Source organism: Octopus sinensis, linkage group LG10 (assembly GCF_006345805.1).
Source record: "Octopus sinensis linkage group LG10, ASM634580v1, whole genome shotgun sequence".
NCBI classification, from domain to species: Eukaryota; Metazoa; Mollusca; class Cephalopoda; order Octopoda; family Octopodidae; genus Octopus; species Octopus sinensis.
The window spans coordinates 55,532,754-55,560,611 of NC_043006.1; the positions used below are offsets into that span (position 1 = coordinate 55,532,754).

Genomic DNA, 27,858 nt, shown 5'->3' on the forward strand with positions numbered 1-27,858 from the left:
TAACACTTGCATCATTTCTCGTGTTGCTTCACACCTTATTTGACAGAAACCAGCTTCAAATACAGGATATTGAACCTTATTTCTTTATTTTACCGTAACCCGCACCCCAACGCATTTATGCTACTGAATACCTTTTTCCTTGACCGACCTTTTTAATTGAATAATATAAAAGAAAATGAGATCAAATGCTATAATATCTCTAAATAATTTTCTCCGGATAGCATCAATATAATAACAATATTTCTATCCAAGCTTTTCCCGCTTAAATGGACCTGCACTACTAATGTAATGCAGGTCTATTTAAGCAAATGAATAGTATTATACTGTTATCCAACACTTACAACCTTATTATCTATATGCATTCATTTCAAAAGAGTAGTAGTTGAGATCTTTATACGCCTCAAAATATTTTCTCCCGAAAAATCCACTTGATGTCCTCTAATATGCTAAAATGTTTTGTTAATCGTTATTTGTGTTGTTTGCAAACGCAGAGAAGTTTATTTCTAGATGTTTTCCTCACATCTTTCATTTAATTTATTAGTGGCTATGATTCTTTTCCTGAGTATTATTTCTGTAATATTTTCTCTCAGATCTACATCCAAAATTAGGTTTATGACCCGAAAATCCTTTAATATTTGCATTAAAATGAAGAGAATCTATTCTCCTATATGACAGTACTAAGATATTTGCAATTAAATAAAGAAGATATGTAAATTACTTCTTTTGACCTAAAATTTAATTAAAAACATTTATTAATTTCCTGCTTGAAAACTCGATGCAAAAATAACAAAAATAAATCTTAATCTTATAATCCCATTTTCTTTCATCTGTCAATTATGCAGCAGAATACTTATTTCTCGTACGCCAAATTTTAAAATGAATTTGCAGTTCAAGCTTTTGGTTCAAAATTCTAACCTCAACAAGTTCAGATGATGGCCAGTTCAAACTTCAATTCTGCTAGCTCAATATTAATAATAAAAAAAAGTCCCTTAACTTCAGTACTTGTTTTTGCGTTAAAGCTAGTTCTCTTTAGTTACTTCCCCTGCTAGGCATAACTGGTCAGTACCCTCTTCGAGAAGGATACATTGGGTTATGATCATCATTGCAATGCTTTTGATCATTAGCGTGGTCTATCAAAGCTGACCTACAGTTAAGAACTGTAAATTCTACAACAAAAACGGCGGCAGCAGCAACAGAAGCAACATCAGTAACAAGACCAGTACGCGGTCTACCACAGAAGCAAAAGTTCCTTCAACAAATGTTATACTTGCAGTCACTTATCCGGGAACAATTTTCCGTTAAACATTTTCAAGGAAAATTGCTACAGAAAAAATACTGAAATACGTTATAAAGATCTAACAAAAATTGTGAAATATCTTACATCAAGATACTTACTCAATACCTGAAATAAATAGTGAAATAGCTTTAAATGATGGAAAGTTATACATAAATTGCATAAATTGGTGGGGGTAGACCTTATTGGTAAATTTCAGATATACGTTTTGTCTGCAAGTATCCGTGTAAATACTGGAAAAGTTTGACTTCAAAAATGCTAATAAATGAAACTATAAAAATAATAGCGAATTTTAAACTAGAATTGGAAGTTATCCATTCGCCGTTAGAAGAAGTAAGCCTATGTACCTTATCTGCTTTATGTCAGGTATTACAAATCCAATAATATCATTATAACGTCACTACAATGTCTCTATGAATGTCACTATGAAGCTAATAATGTCACTATACTGTCCCTATGAAGTAAATTCGTCTTCTTCACCTATTATTCCTACGAGCGTTGTGGGGGTAGAGACTTCAAATTCTTTCTTCATAGGGTTGTATGAGAAGCAACTATCATTACACTTTCCGACTGGATTCTCAAGCGTGACCAACTTAGATTAAGGATATTAATGAACCATCTCATTCTTAGTCTACCCTTAGATCTCCTGGTTGGCTCAGCTTGGAGGACCTGTCTTGCGATTCTTTCCTCAGACATTCTAATCACATGTCCGTAGTATCGGAGCTGTAACTTCTAAAGGCGGAGGACTAGCAGCTCGACTTTGAGAGACTCCCTGATCTCCAAGCTACACACTCTATCAAGTAACGTTACTCCATTCGGCTCTTTATATTTGCGATCGTACCCTTTCGGTCATTACCAAGTATTCATGACCATATCTGAAAACCGAATTGAAGATAGCAAGTTTGGCTTTTTTACCAACATCTCTTCTGAGGATCGAATGCTAGATTGGTACATTACTGTGCTAGCATCTGCAATTCAAGCATCTAATCCGGCTTCCTGTTTTCTATCATTCGTGAACACTAGAACTTCTGTCTGAGATACAGTGATGATTACCAGTGCACTGGGAAAACTTCTCAAGAGGACCAAAAAAGCAAATCACACACAAAAAATACAACTTTCCGTATGAATATCCACTGCAATAAAAAATAATGAAAATAAGTTGGCTGTGCCTGCACGGACCCATGTGACAGACCAACAACATCAGCAATGTCATTGATTGTCCTCCAACGAGCCTCAGGCACAAGCTGATGAATTTTCTCCACATTTCGGGGTGTGACGCTCGTGGCAAGTCTTTCAGATCGCTCGCCGTCTTTCAGATAAGTTCTTCCGCCTTTGAAGCACTCATACCACTCGCACGATCCATTGCCGCATCTTCGAAATTTTGCCGAAGTATGCTCAGTGTCTCAGTAGCAGACTTCCTAATTTTGACGCAAAATTTCACTGGCTCTTTGTTCCAACCTTCTGTCCATGGCAAAATCGCAGACTACAGCATACACGAGATCGCAAAACCATAATGTCACTCGGCATACGGTCCCATGAAGGTCACTGAGAGCTCTCACTGCGCGAGCAACCGTATGCTGCTGTCTGCGCGAGCAACCGTATGCTGCTGTCTGCGCGAGCAACCGTATGCTGCTATCTGGGAAACTTTTGATACCACCTCGTATATATACATCATTGACTATTATCATAGAAACCAATTTTGCGATACTATAGAGAAGTGTATCTCCGTAGTCTGTACTGATATTGCTAGCAAATTGCAAAATTATTATGTAATGAATTTTCTTCCATCCAACTCAGCAGATTTGTTGATCTGTTCAGATCCTATCTTCAACAAGAAAATGATGAATGGATGCGAAATCATAACTGATGAATAATCTACGAATTCTCAGTTTGGCATTCCAGTGGAAGATAAAATTATTTCTGATCTTGGATAATTTTTATCGTTCAGAATGAAATAAGTTTTAGCTGATACATATTGTTGAGAAGTTTCAGTAACTTTCTAATCTCATTAGGGAATGAGCGATATAGACCACAAGTTGGGAGAAGACAAAAATAATTTACAGAAACTGCTTAATAATTTCCTAGGCAAATTTACTGATTTACAGAAGCAGAAATCCTGCTTCGTCTTCCCTATAAATCCATTTATGTTTACCCATTTATCCGAGTTTGTGGAAGCGCGTGGCTTGGTGATTAGGGCATTGGACTCCTGATCGTAAGACAGTGGTTTCGATTCCTGGACCGGGTGACTCTTTGTGTTCTTGGGCAAAACACTTCATTTCACGTTGCTCTAGTCTAGTCAGCTGGCAACATGAGTAATCCTTCGATGGAACGGTATCCCATCTAGGTGGAGAATTTATACGCCATAGAAACTGCGAAACCGGCCCTTATGAGTCAGCATGACTGGAAAAGGTAACGTTAAAAAAAAAATTATTTCTCCGAGCTTCTGGTTTCAGATATTCAACTGAAGACCCACAAATCGTAGACCCTAACAGAGGTCTAGAAACAAATTCCAGAAATAAGGTATTTTCACTGGTGTACGACTCGTCTTAACATTCAGCACAATGTATTGTTGTACATCACTGCGCTATGTACTGAAGTTCGTTAAGGCAAAGCCTCTTGAAATCCTTACGAATAAATACCTGACTGAATAAATTCAAACGGACATGACAATACATCTGCCTGATTTTCCACGATTCCCAACCAAGATGGAGACCCAAAAACTTGAAGTCCATTGTGCCCTAGTGGTATTCGATTAAGATATCTTTAATTATATGCGGTTGCTTCCTTTTTCCACATTTCCATTGACTTTTGACAAGCTATAAGAGAACTAAATATCAGTAAATGTAAGTGCCAGTATACTATGTGGTTAAGAAGCTTGCTACGTGGTCTTAGGTCGAGTCCCGCGGCGTTTCCTATTATGGAGAGGATATACAATCGACAAACAACAGCCAGTAAACAATCAATTATATCTATTCATTAATTGATTACTGGCTAATGTTTACTGGCTGATGTTTGTCGATTGCCTACCTTCTCCATTTTCTTTTTTGCCTTATAAATACTGGGTAAATTTCCAATTTACCCCCACCCATACCTTGCATTCAATTGCGGTATTGCCATGCAATAGTAAGCACTTGGTTAAAATACGTAGGTACACATCCAGTAGTGTATTGGATATTTAATATCCTTTAGATGGTTTTTTAACCGCTAACTCATACAGACATATATATATATATAAAGTATGATAGCCATCTCAATATGGCTAACCACAAAGGGTAGGTGTTACTGTAGCTTTTAGCCCTAGGAGATCATCGTCTCCAGCTGGCTTTAAGCACACTATCTGTGCCCTTATGGAATTTGCAAAGGGAGGTCATCCCTCTCTCGTAAGCCTAAGTGATACGCACGGACCGCAGTTTCGAGGTAGTTGCCTCTTGTCAACGGGCGGTAATCACCGGTTTACGATGAAAAGGAAGACCTGTATGCAAATACTTAAGTGTTTTTCTAGTAACTTCCGCCACTGATTTCGAAAAACTGATATATATATATATATATATATATATATATATATATATATGCATATTTATATATATATGTATATATATGTGTGTAGGTGTGTGCCTGTGTATCTATGTTTGCATTGCGTTTGTCCTCCCTCATCGCTTGACAACTGGTGTTTGTTTGTTTGCATCTTCCTAACAAGGCGGTTCAGCAAAAGAGAACCGATAGAAAATAGTACTATGTTTGAAAGTATAAGTAGTGGGAGTCGACTTATTCGACTAAACTGTTCAAAGCGGAGACTGAAACAGATAAAAAATAAAAGATATACCGCATAGCTCCCTTAGATGAGCCACATAGCCCATTATCGTATTAGAAATGCTGAACACTCTATCAGTAAAGAATTTAAAATCATTTGGCATTGTATGAGCATTTTGTAATCACTGAAACTAACAAACATAAGTATAGAAGAATAAACATAACATTTCTAAGATACACATATGTAACAGCAGAAAATGTGTGTGTGTAAATTTTGTGAATATTTTAAATAACTCTTAAATATCTAAAGTTTACTGCATTCGGGCATTCAATAAGTTTGTCGCTCTTGTAGAAATCGTACATATCTTCATAAGATGTATCTTTATCAAATAAATTTACAACTACTTGTATCGTTTTACTTTTAGTCGACTTTATATAAATTCAGAGAAAGTTTCTCTTCATATTTTTTACAAGTATGTATACAAACATATAAACACATATTTATACAAATATAATTGACATTAACAGTAACACTAAGAAAACGAATATATTGATTTCTGTTTCTATTATTACATTTTTGATTCGTTGTTAATTTTAACATATCTCATACATTTACGTTCTATATTTGTTTCATTGAGAGGCATCTTGTAGAAATAATGATATTAATGTTTTCTATTAATATGTAAAATTTAGTGGTTAGTTAACCAGAAGGGATATTGAATTAAAGTAGTTTTTGAAGTAGTTACATCAGAATTCAGCAATCATTAAAAATTACATAAATATAGGACGTCTATTTCCTCTCGAATATATTATATTTAATAGTAATTGTGTGTGTGTGTGTATGTGTACACGCATATATATATATATATATATATATATATATATATATATATACATGAATGTCTGTATGTATGCATTAATGTGGGTTATTTTATGTATAATCATTCATAAATAGTCGAGCATCAACTTAAATATCTCTTAATAGTTTTAACTATAGTGTCAAATCCATTTTGATATTGAATTTGTTTTCTAGAGACTTAAGTTTCAGGCCAATAGTGATTGTTAGTCGTGAAACATGAGTTATAAGAAAGAAATTCTGTATATTCTACAACTGTTTTCGAGTACTTTGTTCCTCATTCATACACAAAAAGATAACATCAGTTCGCGTAGGAGAACTAATCACTTTCAGCTTTTCCCTTATCTCTTGATATCTGCATATCCCAGATAATCACTGAATTTGTATTTTACATCACAGTTTCTTTGAAATATTAATACTGTAAAAGGATCGGATACAGAGATTAGTATAGGAAAAACGTAAGTGGACGCACTGTAGATTCCGAGAAGTGGGGAAACGAATGAGACGGGGGTGGGGGCTGAGTGATGTACCAGACGAACCAAATTCGGGAACCATTATAGTAGCAATAGAAAATATAGAGAGGAGATAGACGAGAGTGTGTTAACTAGTAATTGGAAGCCAGTCAGCCGAGTGGGGTTTCTCTGGATATGATTAGTATGTTTATGTACGTAGTAGCAGTAGCGCCGTCCCAGATGCAGGAGCAATACTCGATCAAAGGATTGGCTTTTGGGATGTGATCCTAACTATGTTGGGGATATGCTTCTACCAGGAGAGATTCTCGAGGATTATGTGGCCCAACTTCGGGAGTGATTGTGACATCTCTATGACGTTCATGTTTAGAAGGGGTGAGATATTGTAGATTTTCGTTCTGATATGAGTCGAACTTGAGTTCATTTGTTGTTAAATGTGACAAGGTTGGAATGGCTGCAGTGGAGAATGCTCTCAAGGTTTCCATCGAAAACTTTAGCATGTGGTGCTAAGCTGTTTGTAGACAGTACGCAGTTTGGAAACATTGGGAAGGAATGAAGGGACATAACATCGGTATATGAATGGGCTATGTTGGATGTGGCGGCAGGTAGGTTATTAATGTCTAGGAGAAAAAAAGTAAAGAGCAGAACCGAACCCTGGGTAATACCTAAGTTGATTGAGAGTAAGGCAGAAAAATCATTGTTAGCACATACTGCAGGCCACTCATATGTTCAGATGTTTTCTGACTCGCACAGTATGGAACATTCAGCTAGTATGTGACGGACAGTTGAATCTAAACAACCATATTTTACTCATTGATATTGCGATTTGGTATATACGTACTGCCAACTAGTAATAATCCACATACATTCCATAAAAAGATTGGAGAATATTTTGTCATGACTCTATGGAATTCTTGCGGATAACATTTTGCAGCTACTCACATGAACTATGACACATTTCCATTATTTTTCCTGCAGTCAGCATTTAACAGTATCTCATATAAGGTTGATATCTCCTCAAACAGTTTGTCATTAAAGTCACTGTCTTGTGAAGTTTCCACCAGGTTTCCATACGGCTATAAACGAGGAAGCTTCTCGAACCAACGATAGAACCTCTACATTGTTAATTTTCTTGCTAGAAATATCAATAACATCTCCATGAAAGGCCCTCTTATAGTCTAAAATAGAAGGCGATATTGGCTAATGCTGTACACATTGGATAATTTAGTGCATAACAAATATACAATGTGCTTGGTTAATAGCCGAATCAAGTCTGCCTAAAGTTAACCAACAGCAGCAGCAACATGACGGTAACAACAGCGTCGAAAAGAGAAGTGACACCATCACCACCACCACCACTACCGCCACCAATACGAAGAACAATAACAACGACGACGACAACGAAAACAGCAACTGTGGCTTGAACTCTTGAATAAATAAATAGCCTTCTCAAACCTACTTGTGTTTTACGGAATTGTCTATGAATTGGTTTCTTTCTTTCTGTACAATTTATCATAATTGTCATCCAGCTTTATGCTCTGTACTTAGTATTTCAGTTATACAAACCGTTCCATACTGCCATAGTGTTTTATCGTTCCATGCTGCCAGAGTGTTTTCCTGAAATTATAAAGACAAACAATAGTTGTATTGCAAATGAAATTAAGAGTTACGCTTTCTTTACCATTCTCCTTACACTTATGTTGGACCTTTACATCCTTGATTTCCGCCAGTACACATAGTAGCTCAGATAGATTTAATCTCTTCAAGTGTTTGTACACATATGCACATACATACGCATAGACTCATGTACATATATACGCACATACATATATAAGAAATAGCCAAAGCTAGCCATAAAATCTAAATTCAACCAATGTATGTATGTATGTATGTATGTATGTATGTATGTATGTATGTATGTATGCATGCATGCATGCATGTATGTATGTATGTATGTATGTATGTATGTATGTATCTATCTATCTATCTATCTATCTATCTATCTATCTATCTATCTATCTATCCATTTATCTATCTATCCATGTATGTATGTATGTATGTATGTATGTATGTATGTATGTATGTATGTATGTGTGTATGTATGTATGTATGTATGCATGTATCTATGTATCTATCTATCTATGTATCTATCCATCTATCTATGTATCTATCTATCTATGTATTTTTAAAATTCTTTTATTCGTTTGTTTGTTTTAGTCATTAGACTGCGGCCATTCTGGGGCACCACCTTGAACAGTTTAATCGAATGTATCAACCCTGGTACTTTTAAGACTGCTACTTATTTTATTGGTATCTTTGCCGAACCGCTAGTTACACACACCACACTCAAATACACACACATACACACACACGACATACTTCTTTCAGTCTCTTTCTACCAGATCTACTCGCAAGGCTATAGTAGAAGACACTTGTCCAAGTTGTCATAATGAAATCAAGTGTGTTGTACCGCAGCTCACTCTCACCATCCAGTCTACGTTGCCCGCATAGGTACAAGGTGTACCAAACCTCAGGTGTCGAAGTGATTGAAGAGCAGCATGAGATTAAGTATTTTGCTCAAGAACACAACGGCCCATCCGGTCCAGGTATTGAAACCACGATTGTGAATGCAGACACTCACTACCGATATATTTAATATTTTCATTTTATTCGAGTCAACCGCTTGCTTTCCTGAAGTCTAGGCAAGTAAAGACACAATTTCCCCAATGACTTTATAAACGCACAGGCGAAACTCAAGAGTAGCGAGTCTGAGTTGACCAAAATAAGAATAATACTATTGTCTCTTATGGTACTGAGTGCTCTTTCTTCAGTCAATACACACACATACAAACGTACACACAAACGCGCGCACACACCCACGCGCGCACACACCCACGCACCTACGCCCGCACACACACACACACACACACACACTTACATACACACACACACATGTATACAATCGTGGCTATAAGTTGAGAACGTAGGTCTGAAAATTCAAGTTTTTATATTAATACATAAGAATACATACGCTGTATATATTTGAATCGAATTGTACATGGGCATAACAATTTTAATAAAAAAAAAAATCTTCTCGTCAGGAATGTACATGAATGTAAATTTGCATATATGTAGACACACACACACACACACATACACACACACACACACACGCACACACACACACACACACACACACACACACACACACACACACACACACACACACGCACACACACACACACACACACACACACACACACACACACATATATATATATATATACAGGGTGCGGACGGTATTTGAGGATAGATTTATGGTTTAAAAAACCGGCTTATATGATAACAGAAAAAATTATTTTTATAATAATAAAATAAACGTAAGGCTAAGTTATCAGTTTAATAATTTCACTCAATAAAACTACCATAGGCACCAATAACTGCCTCTATGTGGGGTCGAAATCGTTTACAAGCTCGGATTAAGTGGTCTTTGTTTATATCGGACATGACTCGAATTATGGCGGCTTTCAAAGAATGTATGGTGCTATACTGCATTTTTCTCAACGAGGTTACATACATAGTAGGCCATTGGATTGCGATCTGGAGAATTAGGAGGCCAAGTGTTGGGCCTTCCATTCTTGTGTCATTTAAGCCTTGTGTGATGGTGCAGAATCTTGCTGAAAGACATAAGGCCTTCCATTGCATACACTGTTGATCCAAGGCTTAACAACTTTATCAATATACGCAGCAGCATGCACCCTAAGGCCTTGTGGAAAGAAGTGAGGAGGCGTTACATGACCTTCATTGATAACAACACCCGCAACCATGACACTTGCAGGAAATTTTGTGTGCTTTCCTCTTGGAACCTCAGAAGGGTCTGCCCATAGCCATCTGTAATTTCGTCTGTTAGTTTTCTGGTTCTGGTCAAAGTTTTTCCCATTTGAAAACACGCACACACACACCATCTTCTGATGGATTTTAAAGTTTGTTCAAAAGTCTTTTGGAGCTGGTTAAGAAATTTTCTTTTGTTTGTTTTTCTGACATGAACTGACCACTCCTCATCACGTAAAATTTGTATCTGATGTCTTCATGCACAACATTTCTGATAGGTTTTTTGACACACAAAAGTTTTCGCAATTGACCTCATTGATTTTCCTGTATTGTCTTCAATGTTTAGCTCAACTTCCTGAATGAATTCAGGTTTCCTGCTGGAATCAGAGCGTTTGGAATGTTTTTTTACGTTTTGATACAGGTAATATGCTTCCATCTTATTTCTCTAACTCACACCGAATCTTGTGGACAAAAGATCTTGCAACTTTTAGAAAACGAGAAATATCTAATAACAACGCTGAGTCTTCGAAGCCACAATCACAGTATGCCTTTTCATTTCATTAATAAGCAAAGAGCTTGTCATTGTTATTTTCTGAAATAGAAGTTCAATAAAAATTTGTCAAATACAATAATGACTTAAAATGCATGTGCGCTTGCACGTCTATGTATAAGAATGTGTATTCGTTAGTTACACATTATTTCTTATACGCTATGTTACAATAATTTGTCTAGGATTTAAGGCTAATTATAGCAGACCTATTCCAGACCTTGTTATGAATTTACCCACTTTATTGGTAAGGCGGTAGATTATCAGAATCGTTAGGTTAGTATGTTGGTCAAAATATTAGATTGTAATTGAACTGACAGTTTACGTTTTGTGTTTAACTCATGTCGACGTCAATTTCGATTTTCGTCCTCCTGATGGCGAAAATATTCAACATCATTTACTTTATTTACAATTGACGGATATTTGACCTCATCTTCTTTGTTGTTAACATAACGTTTCGGTTGATATACCCGCCAAATTTCATTTGGTGTCTTGGGGAAATTTTGATATTATTATTATTATTATTATTATTATTATTATTATTATTATTATTATTATTATTATTATTATTATTATTCAGGTCACTGCCTAGAACCGAACTCGGAACCTTGGGGTTAGCAGCCCGCGTTCTCAACCACTATGCCACGGCATATGGCATAGTGGTTAAGAGCGTGGGCTACTAACCCCAAGATTCCGAGTTCGGTTCTAGGCAGTGATCTGAATAAAAATAAAAATAATAATAATAATAATAATAATAATAATAATAATAATAATAATAATAATAATAATAACAACATAGAAAAATACCTTAGGAATGAGAACCCAGGTTAGAAATTTCCCCAAGACACCTGATGAGGACTGGAGGGTATAACAGCCGAAACGTTGTGTTAACAACAAACAAGATGAGGACAAATATCCGTCAATTGTAAATAATGTAAATAATGAACATAATTCCTCATCTCTTAAATATAGAACTGAAAATATTCAAGTCAAGAACTGCGGTCGGATTAAACGACCAGTACTAGTGTGACTTAAGTTTCTTTATGTAAGTCATTGTATATGAGTATTCTCACCAACTCTTATTGGGGCAGAAGAAAGCATAAGCCCTATCAGTCTGTCGATTTGGGCAACTTCCACACGAATAGTTTCCTTCAAATCGTCCAGTGAACGGGGCTTATGCGCATACACAGGTGCATTGAGGCTTCCCCACAAGAAATAATCACACATGGACAAATCAGGGGACCGAGGAGGCCAAGGAATGTCAGCAAACCTGGAGAATGTCAGCACCGAAGGGAGGGCGAAGGACGTCTATTGATGCTCTGGCTGTGAGGGCCGTCACCCCAACCTGCTGAAACAACACACGTCGAATAGGCATACGTTTTCGTCGTAATTCAGGTACAAAGAAATTGCTTGTCTTCTCGATGGAACGCTCGGAGTTCACAGTAACAGCATTTCCATTATTGTCTTTAAAAAATGATGTCTTCCGTATAGTTCTCTTGGATTTTCAAGAGCCCAATAACAACAGTTCTGCTGATTCACCATGCCATTGAGACAAAATTGAGCTTCGTCACTCATTAACAAAATGAGGTTGTCATTTGTCTCAAAAATTGCTTCCATCTGACGTGCAAAGTTAACCCGCTGTGCATAGTCCCATAGTTTCAACTGTTGCCCAACGACCAATTTGTACGGGTGGGAATGCCGGTCTTTATGTAAAAAAATACCGATCGATTACCGATGCGAAGTTCAATGGAATGTCTCGGAACATTCGGACTCCGTATCAAAGCTTGTCTGACGCGTTCTAAATTTTCCGATATCCTTACCGTTCGTGGCGCCCCCACCAGTCTCCTATTCATTAGTGTACCTCATGTACGAAGAGCATTCACTCAACATAAGATTGTATTACGGGTGGGAACAGCCGGATTTCGGTGAATGTCGAAGTGGTGCTGAAACTCACGCTGAACTTCTTTGACAGGCTCGTTATTCTTCACGTAACTGTCGTAGGCACACACGAGATGCTCTATCGTCCACAAGGCCATGGCTTTACTAGAAAAGAAACAAAATAGACTAAGACACCACGGACTGAATAGTACCTGTCGGACATATGTCCCTCCCTCTGGGGCTAAGTAATAGCAATTTCAAAAGCGTCCGTTCTCTCTGCTCCACCCTGTATTAATCAACAAAATTTGTATTTTATTCAACATTATACAATAAGTGTTCAATAATCATTTTTTCTTTTTCTAATGACATTTTTGTTTTAGAAATATAATATGTTTGTTTAGAGTGACATTATCGAACACATTCATAAAACAGAAATCTGATACAGAAGATTTTACGCCCCGCCCTAGCTAAGAACAAGGATGGAACTAAGTAATATGATGCTTCCAAACACATGCAGTGGCAATCATGTTGAGCTAAAAGAAAAGTGTATTGTATGTAACGTTGAAATATCAAATAGAAATTTAATACCATAAAATAATTGGAGAAACGTCTTTTGAATAATCATTTAAAAAATGGAAGGGAAGCCAGCGTATTTTTTTCAAAAATAAGGCAATTGCTATTCAAACTAAAGAAGAACATGTTACATCTCTTCATCTTGCTTAAAGGCATTCTATATTGTGTCAGAAATTGCAAAGCAGATAAAACTCGTGAAACTTTGATTCAGGAAGCTATTGCACAACTGCTACATAACAGTGTTACACAATGCACCGTTGTGTATTGAAGAGAATATTGTATTAAATTTGAAATCAATAGCAATTTCCAATGACATAGTAAAGCATAAAACTGACGAAATGTCAAATGATTCGATCAGTGAATTTGTTAGATTACAGAACTCAAGCATGCTTGTGATGTAGTTAGATGAAAACACCTATGTTGCAAATCAAGGGCAAGTTTTATGCTTTATTCTATTTCTTTTATTCGTTTTATCGTTTACTTGTTTCAGTCATTGCATTGCGGCCATGCTGAAGCACTGCATTGAAAGGTTTAGACGAACAAATCGATGCCAGTACTTCTTTTTAAGTTTGTTACTTATTCTATCGACGACTTTTGTTGAGCTGCTAAGTTACGGAGACGTAAACAAAGCAACTTCAGTTATTAAGCGATAACGATTGATTAACACAACACAAATACAAAGACAGATAGATATATATACATACAAACATACGCACGTTCGTATACACACATACACACACACACACACAAACACACGCACACACATATACATATAATCAATATAATTGTTGGTTATAGGTATGAAACCAGTGGTAACTCCTTGGTCGGTAATAACTAACAACTATATTAATTATTACTCTTTATTACATGCCACACCAAACTACACCACATCATACCATATCACACAACCCCGCACACACTAGCACATACCACTTCCCAGCATTCACACCATCATTCACACACCCACACATTACAGATGTAGCACATACCACTTCCCAGCATTCACACCATCATTCACACACCCACACATTACAGATGCATCTGTAATGTGTGGGTGTGTGAATGATGGTGTGAATGCTGGGAAGTGGTGTGTGCTAGTGTGTGCGGGGTGGTGTGATATGGTATGATGTGGTGTGGTTTGGTGTGGCATGTAATAAACAGTAATAATTAATATAGCTGTGAGTGGCAGATCTGTCACGATGCCTTTCCTAATTAATTCATCTGACTTACTAATTCTTCATCTAATCTATTTATCTCTAACGCCTTTTCGTTTTACTAAGACCCATCGATTCACCTCAAATCATTTTCTTCAGAGTACCCCATCACTAGTTGTTGTCAACTGTCCCTGTTAACTGTCGTGTAATTCAATTGTTAATCTAGACTAAATTTTCTGCTTTGGAAAATAATCGCTTATTTCCAGTAGCCATATCTCTGTCTACGAGTTTTATTTAAGTCGACCGTACAGAGCTCGAATTTGGTGTCTGTGTAGATGACTTGTTGAAACTTTGGACATATTTCTTACACTATAACTGTTGGTAATGATGCTCTCCTGTGCTACGACGGTGGTGTCTGCTTCGGTTATTACTGTTGCTGTAATATTTGTGGTTATGTTGCTTGTGTTAATGCTGTTATTGCTGCCGCTTTTGGTGCTACTGTTGTTGATAACGCAGCTTTTGTTGTTTATGTTGTCGCTGTTGAAGCTATGGTGTCGGTAGCAGTATTGTAGATTGAAATTGTTTGTGTCACCGCATAAGTGACATCTTGGCTTTTTGACTTCAAACGCCACCAATAGTTGCAAGCCATCTTATAGCCGTCCAAGAATTTGGACCTGGAGATCTCCATTTCCAGCGACTTCGAGGGCCACCTCCCAGTGGTGTCGGGCGTCAATGAAGAGCCCTTGACTACAACAAGACGACCAAAGTTTTTTTTTTCAAGGTCTGGGTTTTCCCGCCCCTAAGCCCTACACCATCACCTAATCACCCTTACCCGTCTTGTTGCTTAACAAAAACAACAACAACAGCCACAGTGTTGTAGATAGAAAATGGTTTGTGCCATCTGATAGGCTGATCAGTTCAGGGGTGGCTTCCACACTTCATCTGTTTTGATTAATAGCTCCGTTCTGTATCCGAAAAACTTTTCTTTTGTTGCCTGTGAATTTGCAGTATGTTTTGTTTTTATTTATATCTAGCAAAACAGCAGCACTAGCAAACAGGTTGTAAAATAATAAAGACGACTCTTTGACCCCCCCCCCACCTTTATAGCTGAAATTTTGAGGTAGAGGGCTAGTCGATTACTTAGACCCTAGTTCTTGACTGGTACTTATTTTATCGACACTAAGAAGATGAAAGAAAATGTCGACCTCCACTGAATTTGAATTCAAAATGCAAAGGCAAACGAAATGCCGCTAAGCATTTTATCTGACGTTTTAACGACTCAAACAGCTCGACGACTTAATAATAATGATGATGATGATGATGATAATAATAATAATAATAATAATAATAATAATAATAATAATAATAATAATAATAATAATAATAATAATAATAATAACAACAACAACAACAACAATAATAATAATAATAATAATAATAATAATAATTGGTACGTGGGTGTTTAGTGTCTTCCACGATAAGTTAACTTCCAAGCACCAAATCTTAATAATTTGCCGAAAGAGACACTGTGAGATCGCTGACAACAGGTTGCTGTCTGCTCTCATATAACCAAACAGAGCAATAAGACCAAGAACTTTGAGAAGTAACATTATAATAATAATAATAATAATAATAATAATAATAATAATAATAATAATAATAATAATAATAATAGTCATAATAATAATAATAATGATGACGACGATGACGACGATGAAGATGATGATGATGATAATGATGATGATGATGATAATGATGATGATGATGATGATGATCTTTGCTACCCAAGAACACGCTTTACGAACCAACTCAATCAAATGTAGCACTGACAAGACAGCAGTATCGCCTATGTGTCTATTATGTAAAAAATAATTTAAGACAGACATAACTAGTGCATGATAAGACCTGGCTCAAGTAGAGCACAAAACGCTATGACAAAGTGGAATTGCGAATACACTGGGAATGTGCAGAAAGTATGGGCTATAATGTTCCAGCAAGTGGTATGAGTCCTAGCCTTTGCCAGTAGGAGTGAATGATGATGTGAAACTCAAATGGGCTATGCCAACCTATACAGATAAGAAGCCACAACTTAACTCGTCAGATATCACTATCCTGCAGACGGAGTCTAAAGAATGGACCTTCATCAACGTAGCAAAGTGAGAAGTACCAAGACGTAGTATTGGAAAATAAATGCATCCATAGAGCCTCAAAAAGTTAGTGTGACACCTGTGAATGGTGCACATGGGGCCATCTCAAAGGAAGCAATATTCTGGCATTAAAAGCTACTTTATAGGAAGTACACAACTGGCAACGATACTTGGAACCGCACAATGTGTTGAGTAAGTTCGCGGAAGGAATTCTTGGAGGTTTGGATAATTCACCTTTGGAAACATGGGTGGTTCGTTCAACATCCTTAAATAATCCTTATTCAGGGACCTTTTGAGCGGGATGGGCTACTCCACCAGAAGAAAATTCTAACTGGGCCCCACCTTCAAGGTCATGCACTGTTTATCGTGATATAAGATCAACATATCACGCACATATGGTTGTGATGCATGTACCTGGTGTACCCTTATTAGACGGGTAGTCATGATGAGTCACGAATATTGGTATGTAGTTTAAGTCAAATAAGTGTGTAGTTTTGTTTATGAAGCGAAGCTGAATGATTGAATATGATGACATAGAATTACCAGAAGATGCGAGTGAGATGTAATAATGGATACAAAGACCTGAGGAATCTGCACGATGATAATTCAATGGAAAGAGAAAGAAGATAAAAAGTTTTAAAAGTGTACAAAAGAAAGAACTGAAAGTTGATTGAAACTAAATAAAAAGGATGGGTGATAGCAGTATTAAGACATACAACTCTTAAAAACAGATCTGCAGGAATAAGGCGGAAAAACTATAAAGCTTGTCACAATGCACAGCACCCACCATCCTAAATGTAATTACGACAGGCTCTACTAAGTAAGGAGTTAAAAGTTTGTTGCAATATTAGGTTTGGTAAACTCTGTGTTACATTGCAAAGAAACGATACTGTCTGCGGTTATTACAAAAATCCCCCAAATACCTGAAATAGTAGGAGAATTAAACAATAGAAGACCGAATGACAGGACAAATAGATGGAAACAAACCGAGCATATTTAAGGGAAATGACGCTAGTTGTGACTGACAGATGGAAACCTGAAACGTGAGATGAAATAGCTAATTAAAACCTCTTAGTAAAAGGCTAGTAGAACGAGTTTGATAAAGACGAAGATTGATAAAACTCAGTCAAAGGGCAAACACATAATCTCTGGAAAAGCGGACAAAAATATTGGTTTCAAATTTTGGTTCAAGGCCAGCAATTTCGAGGGAGGGGTAATTCGACTACATAAACCCTAGCACTCAACTGGTTCTTATTTTATCAACTTCGATAGTATGAAAGACAAAGTCGACCTCGGCAGAATTTGAACTCAGAACGTAAAGGCGGGCGAAAGGACTTTGCCAGGTGTGCTTACGATTCAGCTAGTGGGGGAGTGGAAGTAGACAAAAATATTAAACATGTCTTAAATAAATGCTAAACTTTGAAGTAACGCTTTCTTACATTACTTTAAGGTCATATTTATTTTGTGTATGAACAGTTGATTTAAATGATCCAAGTATCTGATCGATTACTTCTCGAATACGATAAAATGAAAACTAGTCTTTCGGGCGAATTTAAGTTAAGAAACTAAACACCTCAGTGCTTGTGGGCCGCTGCTTTACCATTTCCATTATCCGATAATACCCATAAAGAAAAATACAAACTTTAATGTCATCTCCGATTTTGATGGAAGAAAGAGGGATCATAAGGTGAAGGAAGAGAACAAGGAAAATAATAATAGCAAACAGAAGCAAATTCACACTCATACAAGTACTCACAAACACCCACCGACGCATACACATACATGAAATGGTTAATATAATGATATACCTGCACACAAGCACTCAAAAACACATATCTACAAATATATACATAGACCTAAACTTCTAACAGGCAGCAATCATACGAACACGCACCCACGCGCGCATAATCGGATGGTTAAAACAATCTAAAGATAACAAAGGGTGGAGTGTACAAAATGAATATATGTACAGGCATGTCATATCGGTAAAAATGTGCACAGGGATGTGTGTGGAGTCAAAGTGAGAGAAAAGCCACTTTGAACTGTCCTGCGGCCAGTAGAGTTAACATGTAAGCTGGTGGTGATAGCGACCTTGCTTGCCGCCGTGCTAGTGGCCGTGCTCGTAGCAGTGGTGACGGGGCCGCGCTCAAGCTTCTTTTCCTGTTTGTTCTCGTTCCTATCACCGCCCATGTGGATGTGCTCGTGTTTTCTGCTTCCACTCTGCTGGCGCTGCCGCAAGCACCTCGTACTCATGGTCGATATAGACAGAAAAAATGTCACTTTGAACCAAAGGCAGTGACTGTGAATGATTTTGAGGATTTTATGGGATTTCTCTATAAAACCTAGCCATGCTATTAAAGCAAGGAGACTAGTTACGCTTGTAGAAGGCAAAAAAAACCAAACAATGTAAGATCATTGATCTTGCAATATCGTATGTTGATAGAGCAGGTATCAAAGAAATTGAGAAACTTGAAAAATCTCAGAACGTAACCTGTGAGATGAAGAGATTGAGGAACACAAAGGCGACAATCGTTTCAATGATAATTAGTACACTTGGCACAACAACCAAATTATTACATAAAAGATTGAAGAATATTGGGATTGAGACAAGATTTCTCGATCTACAGAAAAGTACCATCCTCTATTTTGCAAGAATCCGAAGAAAGATTCTGAAGATTTGGGCCACCTCTTGTTACCAAACCACAAGATAACAACCTTAACTAATATAGCATGCAATAGATTGATGATGATGATGATGATGATGATAGTAATAATAATAATAATAATAATAATAATAATAATAATAATAATAATAATAGTAATAATAATAGTAATAATAATAATAATAATGTATGGACGGGATAGCGATACCGTCAGGGGAGGTTATGAAGCAGATAGAAGAGACGGGCTATAAGATATGGATAAATTGATGGAGAAAGAAATGGCAGAAAAAAAATTTAAGGTGGAGTGATTGTGCAGACTGAGACTGATCCTTAAGTCGAAATTAAGCGGACGGAATAAGATTGAAGCTATCACACCTGGGCGGTTTCACTCCTTAGATATGGAGCAGGAATAATCGCATGGACAGTAGGCGAACTAAACAGCTTAAACAGAAAGACAAGGAAGTTGCTGACGAGATATGGGATACTCTACCCAGAGAGTTACACAGACAGACTTGTATGTACTAAGAAAAAGGGGGAGGGGAAGCGGACTGATTGGATGTGAACACAGCATTAGAGCAGAAGAAAACAATATGGTGGACAAAATGGTGAAACTGTATGGCATATTACCAGTCAATGTACGTTACTAGTCCAGAAATAATATAAGAGACGTCATGACATAGAAAAGATTGTCCATTGGACACTTTGAAATAAGTATGGACTTGACAGAGTAAAAATGTAGTACGAATATAAACCTGAAGGCATCATCGAAAATGATAATGCAAAGATCCTATGGTATTTTATGATTCAGCGTGACCATGAAATAGAGAATAGGAAACCAGACATAGAGTTAATTCAGAAAGAAAGCAAACGATTTCTGGATCATAGATATAGCATACCCTGCTGACAACAAGGTATGCGATAAGGAAGAAAGAAAAGTCGATAGATATAACAGGTTAGCTTGGGAGGTTCAGCAGTTGTGGTCACAGAAAAGGTGGTAGTAGTACCGATAATTGCTGGAGCCCTGAGAACAGTGAGTAAAAATCTTGAGAACAAATAGGGGCTGCAATAACGGTGGAGCACTTGCAGAAGACAACACTGCTAGGATTCACTCTTATACTCCAGATGGTGCTCGAAAAATAAGGGGTGTTACCTTAGTTCACTGGTAGTGAACTGCTGACATGGTATTACATCTCCAGCGTTAGAAGCTGTGCAAAGACAATATAATAATAATAATAATAATAATAATAATAATAATAATAATAATAATAATAATAATAATAATAATAATAATAATAATAATAATAATAATAATAATAGTGATAATAATAATAATAAAAGGCTATATATAGTTGTCAGGGATCACCAAGGAAAAAGCCTTTTAATCGATGTATCAATACCAAGAGATGACAATATATCTCTAAAAGAATTGGAGAAACTCTCAAAATACAAAGATCTGGAATGTGGAGCCTAAAATCAGAAACAATCTCTATAATAATAGGTGCATTAGGCATGATTCAAATCATTCAGACAAATACATAACCAAGACATCAGGACTTACGAATGTATATGACATACAGAAAATAGCACTACTAGGCACCGTACATATCCTACGTAAATCACTTTCAATACAGTGAAAATAAAGGCACCGCAGCAAACCACAGCACGTTACACAGCACAGTTACAAAAAGATACTAAGAGCTGCGCTCGGTTGTGTAGTGAAATCATGTGATAAAAATAAGACTACTGAATAATAATAATTATAATCAAATAAATTTATTAACCATAAGGGTTGAAAGACATTGGGCACATTACAGAGAAGAGAACGAGATAAAACATACTGGAGCTTTAGATACACTAAAAATAAAAGTTAAATAGTCATAACAAATTACAATTGATGTTTGACCTCCTAGCTACGATAAAAGAAAGCCATAGACCCCAAATTATCCTGACCACTTCAATTACTCCTTCACCAGCCGTTCTAGAGCAATAGACGCCTCACTCGAGACTTCTTCGTTACTCTCACCAAATTTTCAACAAATTTATAGTCGGTGTGTGGAAAGCACATTCATTTTTATTCACATCTATTTACAGTCAGTGGGTGGGAAGTACATTTATTTCTCGCTTCCTACCACGAAAGTTAATGGGAGCTTGGTAGAAAACGAAAATGTTGGGCTTCAATAATTTCGGATGTGTCTACCACATAACTTCTTTAATCATAACCATCAGACAGGTAAAAACTACAAGCTCTTCGTGGACTAAAGGCGGTTGCAGGTGATCTGTACAATGTACTCGGCTTTTAACAGTTTATCGAGCAGTGAGAAAACGTACCTGAAAACCGTTGGCCACATCAGCTTATCAAGGAATCTCTGCAGATGCTATAGCTTCGCGGAAATCTGTGCGTCATCATCCACGGCATATTGAACACCCACAGAATGTACTGGCTGCGGATGGGCAACATGATCAGTGGAAGGCGTCTTTTCCTCAAAATGCGGAAGAATAGACGCTACTCCACGTCAGTCGAAAACTAAAGTAAAGCACAATCGTTCAATATAGCTTCCATTTCGGAGTGGGTCTGACTACCCTATCCAAAATTTCGTTTATATCTTGGATGTATAAACTGAACCAGATCCCAGTCAATTTAGCCTTTTCCAACCGTCTGCCACCTAACAAAGTTGCCCGATAGTATGATAACCGCGTTACAAACCCACTAATATCTCAGGTTAATGTTTACTGCCGTCATGGTCTCGTATTCCTTTAGAAAGTTGCCGACAACCTCGACTTCTGTGTTGTGCGACAGTATTATGGCGACAATGTCTGCACATACAGATACAGATATCCGGTGTCATAGTTTGAAATCAATAAGATGTAGAATATGAGATCGAAATAATACCTGCGTCGTCAAATCACTAAGACTCATGAAGAAGCAAAGGGAAAAGTTCATAAAGCATATATCGAATAGCATCGATATTTACGCTTTCCCATTAGAATTGGGTTCTGTCGGATAAGTGATACGTCCCAAGAGCACCTCAGGCTTATAACAGTATATAAAGCGGAAAGCACAAAAATAACAGCCATAATTTGTGTATTAAATTGCTTTCAAATTTTGGCACAAGGCTAGCAATTTCATAGAAAAGAGTAGGTCGATTACATCGACCCCAGCGCTCAACTGGTACTCATCTTATCAACTCTGAAAGAATGAGAAGTAAAGTTGACCTCGAATGTGAGTTCACCGACTTAATTTGCCACATAATAATGATTTCAAATTTTGGGACAAAGCCAACATTTTCGTGATATGGGATAAGTCGATTACATTGACCCTAGTGCTCTACTGGTGCATTATTTTATCGACTCCCAAAAGATGAAAGGCAAAGTCAACATCAGTGGAATTTGAGCTTGGAACGTGAATACAGATGAAATGCTGTGTTAACGATTCTGCGAGCTTGAAGATTTAATTTGAAACACAATAATACGAACAAAAACAGATTTATATCAATAAAGAGTTAGCTATATCCTACCTAATTTAAATAAATAGCTATTATAAACAAAACTATTTTATCTGGAAGGCGAATTATAAACATTTCAGAAATTTTATAAACAGAACTAATATATAAATCTGTGAAAATAGAATTCATAGAAAAAAACAAAAACAAAAACATAGAGAAAAGTAAAAAGGGTCGGTATCAGTAGCGACAGTTATCTTTTAGAGAATAGAATATTGAAATTACTTTATTTTTGTCAGATTTATGTTTTTAAATTTAGATTAAGCGGAATGTGCATGGAGAGAAATATAACAAAAAATATCACAATAAATGAAAAATCAAAAATATATATGTATGTTTATATATCTACCTCCATTTACTACAAACACACCAACTTACACTCATACCTCAAAATCTCCTCCTCCCCACACCCGCACAAAACTCCATTCCCTACACCCAATTCCTACGTCTGCACAGGCTCTGCAGTGACAACTATGACTTTGAAATTCAGTCTCAACTCATGGCTCGCCACTTCATCCTTCGTGGATATCCCTTCACCCCTATCCAAACCGCCCTTGCCAGAGCACGTTCCGTGGACCGTACTTTCTCTCTTCACAGCCACCCTGCCGTTGTTCGCCTCCCGTTTCCTCTCACCTATCACTCCTCCACCCTGCCCCTCCAACACACCATTCTCCGAGCCTTCCGGCGACTCCAGTCCGACCCCTCTACTTCGTACATCTTCTCCAACCTAACTCTTCCCTCCTTCAAACGAACCTACAACCTACGTGACCTGCTGGTCCACTGTTTCTTCCCTAGCCCAACCTCCCAACTTGGCTCGTTCCCCTGCCCCCGCCCACGCTGCTGCATTTTCCCCTACCTTTCCTACGCCACTATCATCACAGACACCCATCATCGTTACTATCATATCACTGACTCCTTTAACTGTACTTCTAGCAACGTCATTTACTTCATCTCATGCTCATCCTGTCCTTCTCTTTACATCGCTTAAACGGGACGCCGCTTGGCTGACCGGTTCGCGTAGAACCTCCGAGACATTAGACTCAGCAATAACACCCCAGTCTCGCACCATTTCCGCTCTACCGGTCATTCATTACAACACATGTTTGTGTTCGGACTGTCTTTGTACAGTGGCCATTCGGACTCCCGCCTTCACCGTGAACAGGATTTAATCTTCCTTCGCTCCTTTGCGCCACATGGGCTCAACTCCCCTCCCCTCTTCATCTGACTCATTCCTCTCCTCTCTTCATCCGACAGCTACTTTCGCTCTTCAGTCCTACCCACCTCTCCTCTTCTCTCTTACCCTGACACCTACTCACCTTCTCCCTTCATTGATACCACTCCATCCACCCAACCACCACACATCCCACTCCCATATACCCCACCCGACATCACCGCACCCCACATTCTCACCTCAAACCCATACCCACCCTCGCATCCCCACACGCCAACACCTCCACACCAGACCACATACCACCACCACACCACACCACCTCACTACATCATACCACACCACACTATTCCACACATACTGTCACTGACCACTCCCCAGCACCCACACCATCATCCACACACTCTCATATTACAGATGCACACACTGACGCACACATCCACACGTCAAAGTGACCAGCCCCTATACACACACTTTCACATACACACACACACGCGCGCACCTTCGTTTTCGGATCACCACTACTTTATTATCTCCCCTTCTTCCTACCTCTCCTGTCTAACTAGCTTTGTCCAATCAATCACCATGATTAACCGCTAACTCCACAAGTTTTTTTTCTCTCTCTGATTATTTCCTTGCGTTCCTTTCTATTGAAGAGCGTAGGCTCGAAACGTAAAAGACTGTCTCTCCTTCCCGACCGTCATACTGATTGTTGTTTATACACCTAATTTCGTCTTGGTTTTCTGTAAATTTCAACTACATATATATATATATGTATATATATATATATATATATATATATATATATATATATATATATATATATACATATATATATATATATATATATATATATAGAGAGAGAGAGAGAGAGAGAGATAGTTATTGTTGTTGTTGTTATTATTATTATTATTATTATTATTATTATTACTATTATTATTATTATTATTATTATTATTATTATATTGTTGTTGTTTTATATATATATAAAACATCAAATTCATTTTCGCCATAGTTCAATAAATAAAAACTTAAGAGATTTTAAAATTTGCAAATTTTAAAATCTCTTAAGTTTTTATTTATTGAACTATGGCGAAAATGAATTTGATGTTCATGACTACCATACAAAACTACACCTATACATCAAATTTGAAGTCAAATGAAACCAAAGTTGAAGAAATCGAAAAGTGGCAGCCATACAGAAAAGATAGTATATATATATATATATATATATATATATATATATATAATATATATATATATATATATATATATATATATATATATATATAAATAAAAAGAGGTATTGGTACACAGAAGACTCAAGGTGGCAAGTAATACTATGTAAGTGCTATGGAAGGACTGTAGTTACTCTCGGCTCGATAATGACAGTGATAATGGAACTGCAAGTTTGCATTTTTATTTTTATTTCTATAGTCATTCTTTATTTCCCTATATACACCTTATTTGCTTCCTTTCCAAACTAAATCCTCATATTGAATTCTAATATTTCCCTGTATTTAACCATCTCACATAATCTCTGATGAAGAAATATCCCTAATATCCCAGAAACAGCTGCAAGACTTTCTCTTTATAAATGTCCTGGAAATTCCACACAGCCTTGGCTTTGTTGTCTCATTATATTTAACACACACATACACACACACGCATGTATATATGTATATATATACACATGTGTGTGTAGGCATATATGCATACATACATACACACACATTACATATATATATATGTGTATATATATATATCTATATCTATATATGTATATGTATATCTATCTATCTATCTATCTATCTATCTATCTATCTATCTATCTATCTATCTATCTATCTATCTATATATATATATATATATATATATATATATATATATATATATATATATACAGATACACACATACACACGCGCACGCAAACACACACACACACACATACATACATATATATATATCTGTATATATATATATATATATATATATATATATATATATATATATATGTATGTGGTAGAATAATAAAAAGGAAGTTCATTGTACAGTATTATATATCTGAAAAAACAAGTAGAGATGGATAATTGAATAATTATTCGGCGATGATTTTTATTAGATAACTTCTGGGGGATAATTTTTTGGGATAATTTATATTTTGATAATATTGTTTACAGTGAATGACTCTGGTATGAGTTTCAAGATTCAAATATCCGTTTTCAAACTGAAAAGTGGATGCTTTACCTGTTGCTTAAAAAGCAAATAAAATTACAAGTATACACACAAAAAACATACACAACAACGGAAAAGTACATAGAAAAAATACAAAATGATTTTTGTATAATAACAATAATAATAATAATAATAATAATAATAATAATAATAATAATAATAATAATAATAAGAAGAAGAAGAAGAAGAAGAAGAAGAAGAAGAAGAAGAAGAAGGAAAAAAAGGAAGAAAGAAGGAGAAAAAGAAGAAGGGGAAAAATGAAATGAGGATAAAAATAAAATTAAATATACAAATAGTGATGACGATCAGAATGAAGATAAGACTAATAATAATTGGGAACGGAGGGGAAAGGAGAGTTAAATCCCACAAGGATTTAAAAAATGAACATTTTGGAGTTGCCAATATTGTGAAATGTCAAAAGATGACTGGTGGGGTGGCTACTGATTTGAGGTCACATATTTAGTTCTCAAACATGGTATATATGCCCATAATATATGAATATACAGTCCCCTTAACCCATATACCTATGCATGCACCACAACACACACAATATATATATACACCTATACATACATACATACATATATACATACATATATATATATATATATATATATATATATATATATATATATATATATATATATATATATATATACATATGCAGAACAGGAGAGATACAGGGGGAGAGATAGAGGGATAGAGAGTGAAGGGAGAAAAAAAAAACATCCATCTGGATATAATATTTTGGGTGCATAAAATAGTACAGAAAAAAATATAAAAGCATATGTCATTTTCATTATTCAGGCAGTGTTTGGTTAGTGTCTTTCTATGGATTGCTGGGATGGTAGTTCCGGTGATTTTAGTATTGTTTTATTTTATCCAGGTTTGGCTGGTATTTTCGAATTAGGTATTTTCCCTTAGCCTTACGAAAATGTTCATTTTCTGTTCATAGTTTGAAGAAAGGGAATATTTTGAATTTTCTTTTCCCACATTTGCAAGTTGTGTTTCTAACGGAAGGGTCATGGTTTTGTTGTTTATGTACCCTTAATCTCTTATATAGTTCAATGTCAGTTTTACTAATGTAGTATTCTTTGTATTCGGGGCATTGGCACAGTAAATTAGGTTTCTGGATTTGCAATTCATATTTCCATTTATTTTTAGAATGTTGCTGTCTTTAAAAGTAATTTCTTCTTCTTCGTCACCGTAATCACATGTTCCAGAACGAGGGTCACCACATTTTTGAACTCTCTTTGTTGTTCTCTAGTTGTAAATCTTGTTTGAGTTAAGAGCTTTTCTTTAGGTTGGGTGCTTCACGTCTGAATCTGTTATTAAAATTGTTCATTTATGATGATTGTTGAAGTACTGGAGACACTTTTTGCGATATTGATGATGTCGTGATTTCTTGGGTTGGGTGTGATGACAAAAGGAGTGCTTATGAGTCTGTATTTTTATTATTGTATGTCTGTTTTCCTCTGACGTCTGTAGTTGGGATGTTTTTCGCCTGGTAATTGCTGGATCAATTAATCTAGTGGGATACTTTTAATTCTTGTAATCTTTTATCCCCTAATTCTGCATCTTTTACCATAGCGCAAATTCATATCGCCATATTAATGGGTATGTTTCTTTTAATATGTGAGGGATGGGAGTAACGTAAGTTCAAATATTGGTGTGTCTCTGTAGGTTTGTGGAAGAGATCTGTTTTTATGGTGTCATCTTCTTTAATTAGAAGTATGTCTAAAAATGCTAATTCCTTTGTGTGCTGTTCCATACTGAATTTCATTGAGGTAT

General features: G+C 36.4%; 1 protein-coding gene across 1 annotated transcript in view; it reads left to right on the forward strand.

Moving 5' to 3' along the window:
• Positions 1-27,858, forward strand: part of LOC115216578 (trissin receptor-like) — a 304,896-nt gene that overhangs the window by 130,023 nt on the left and 147,015 nt on the right. The window lies entirely within an intron of this gene.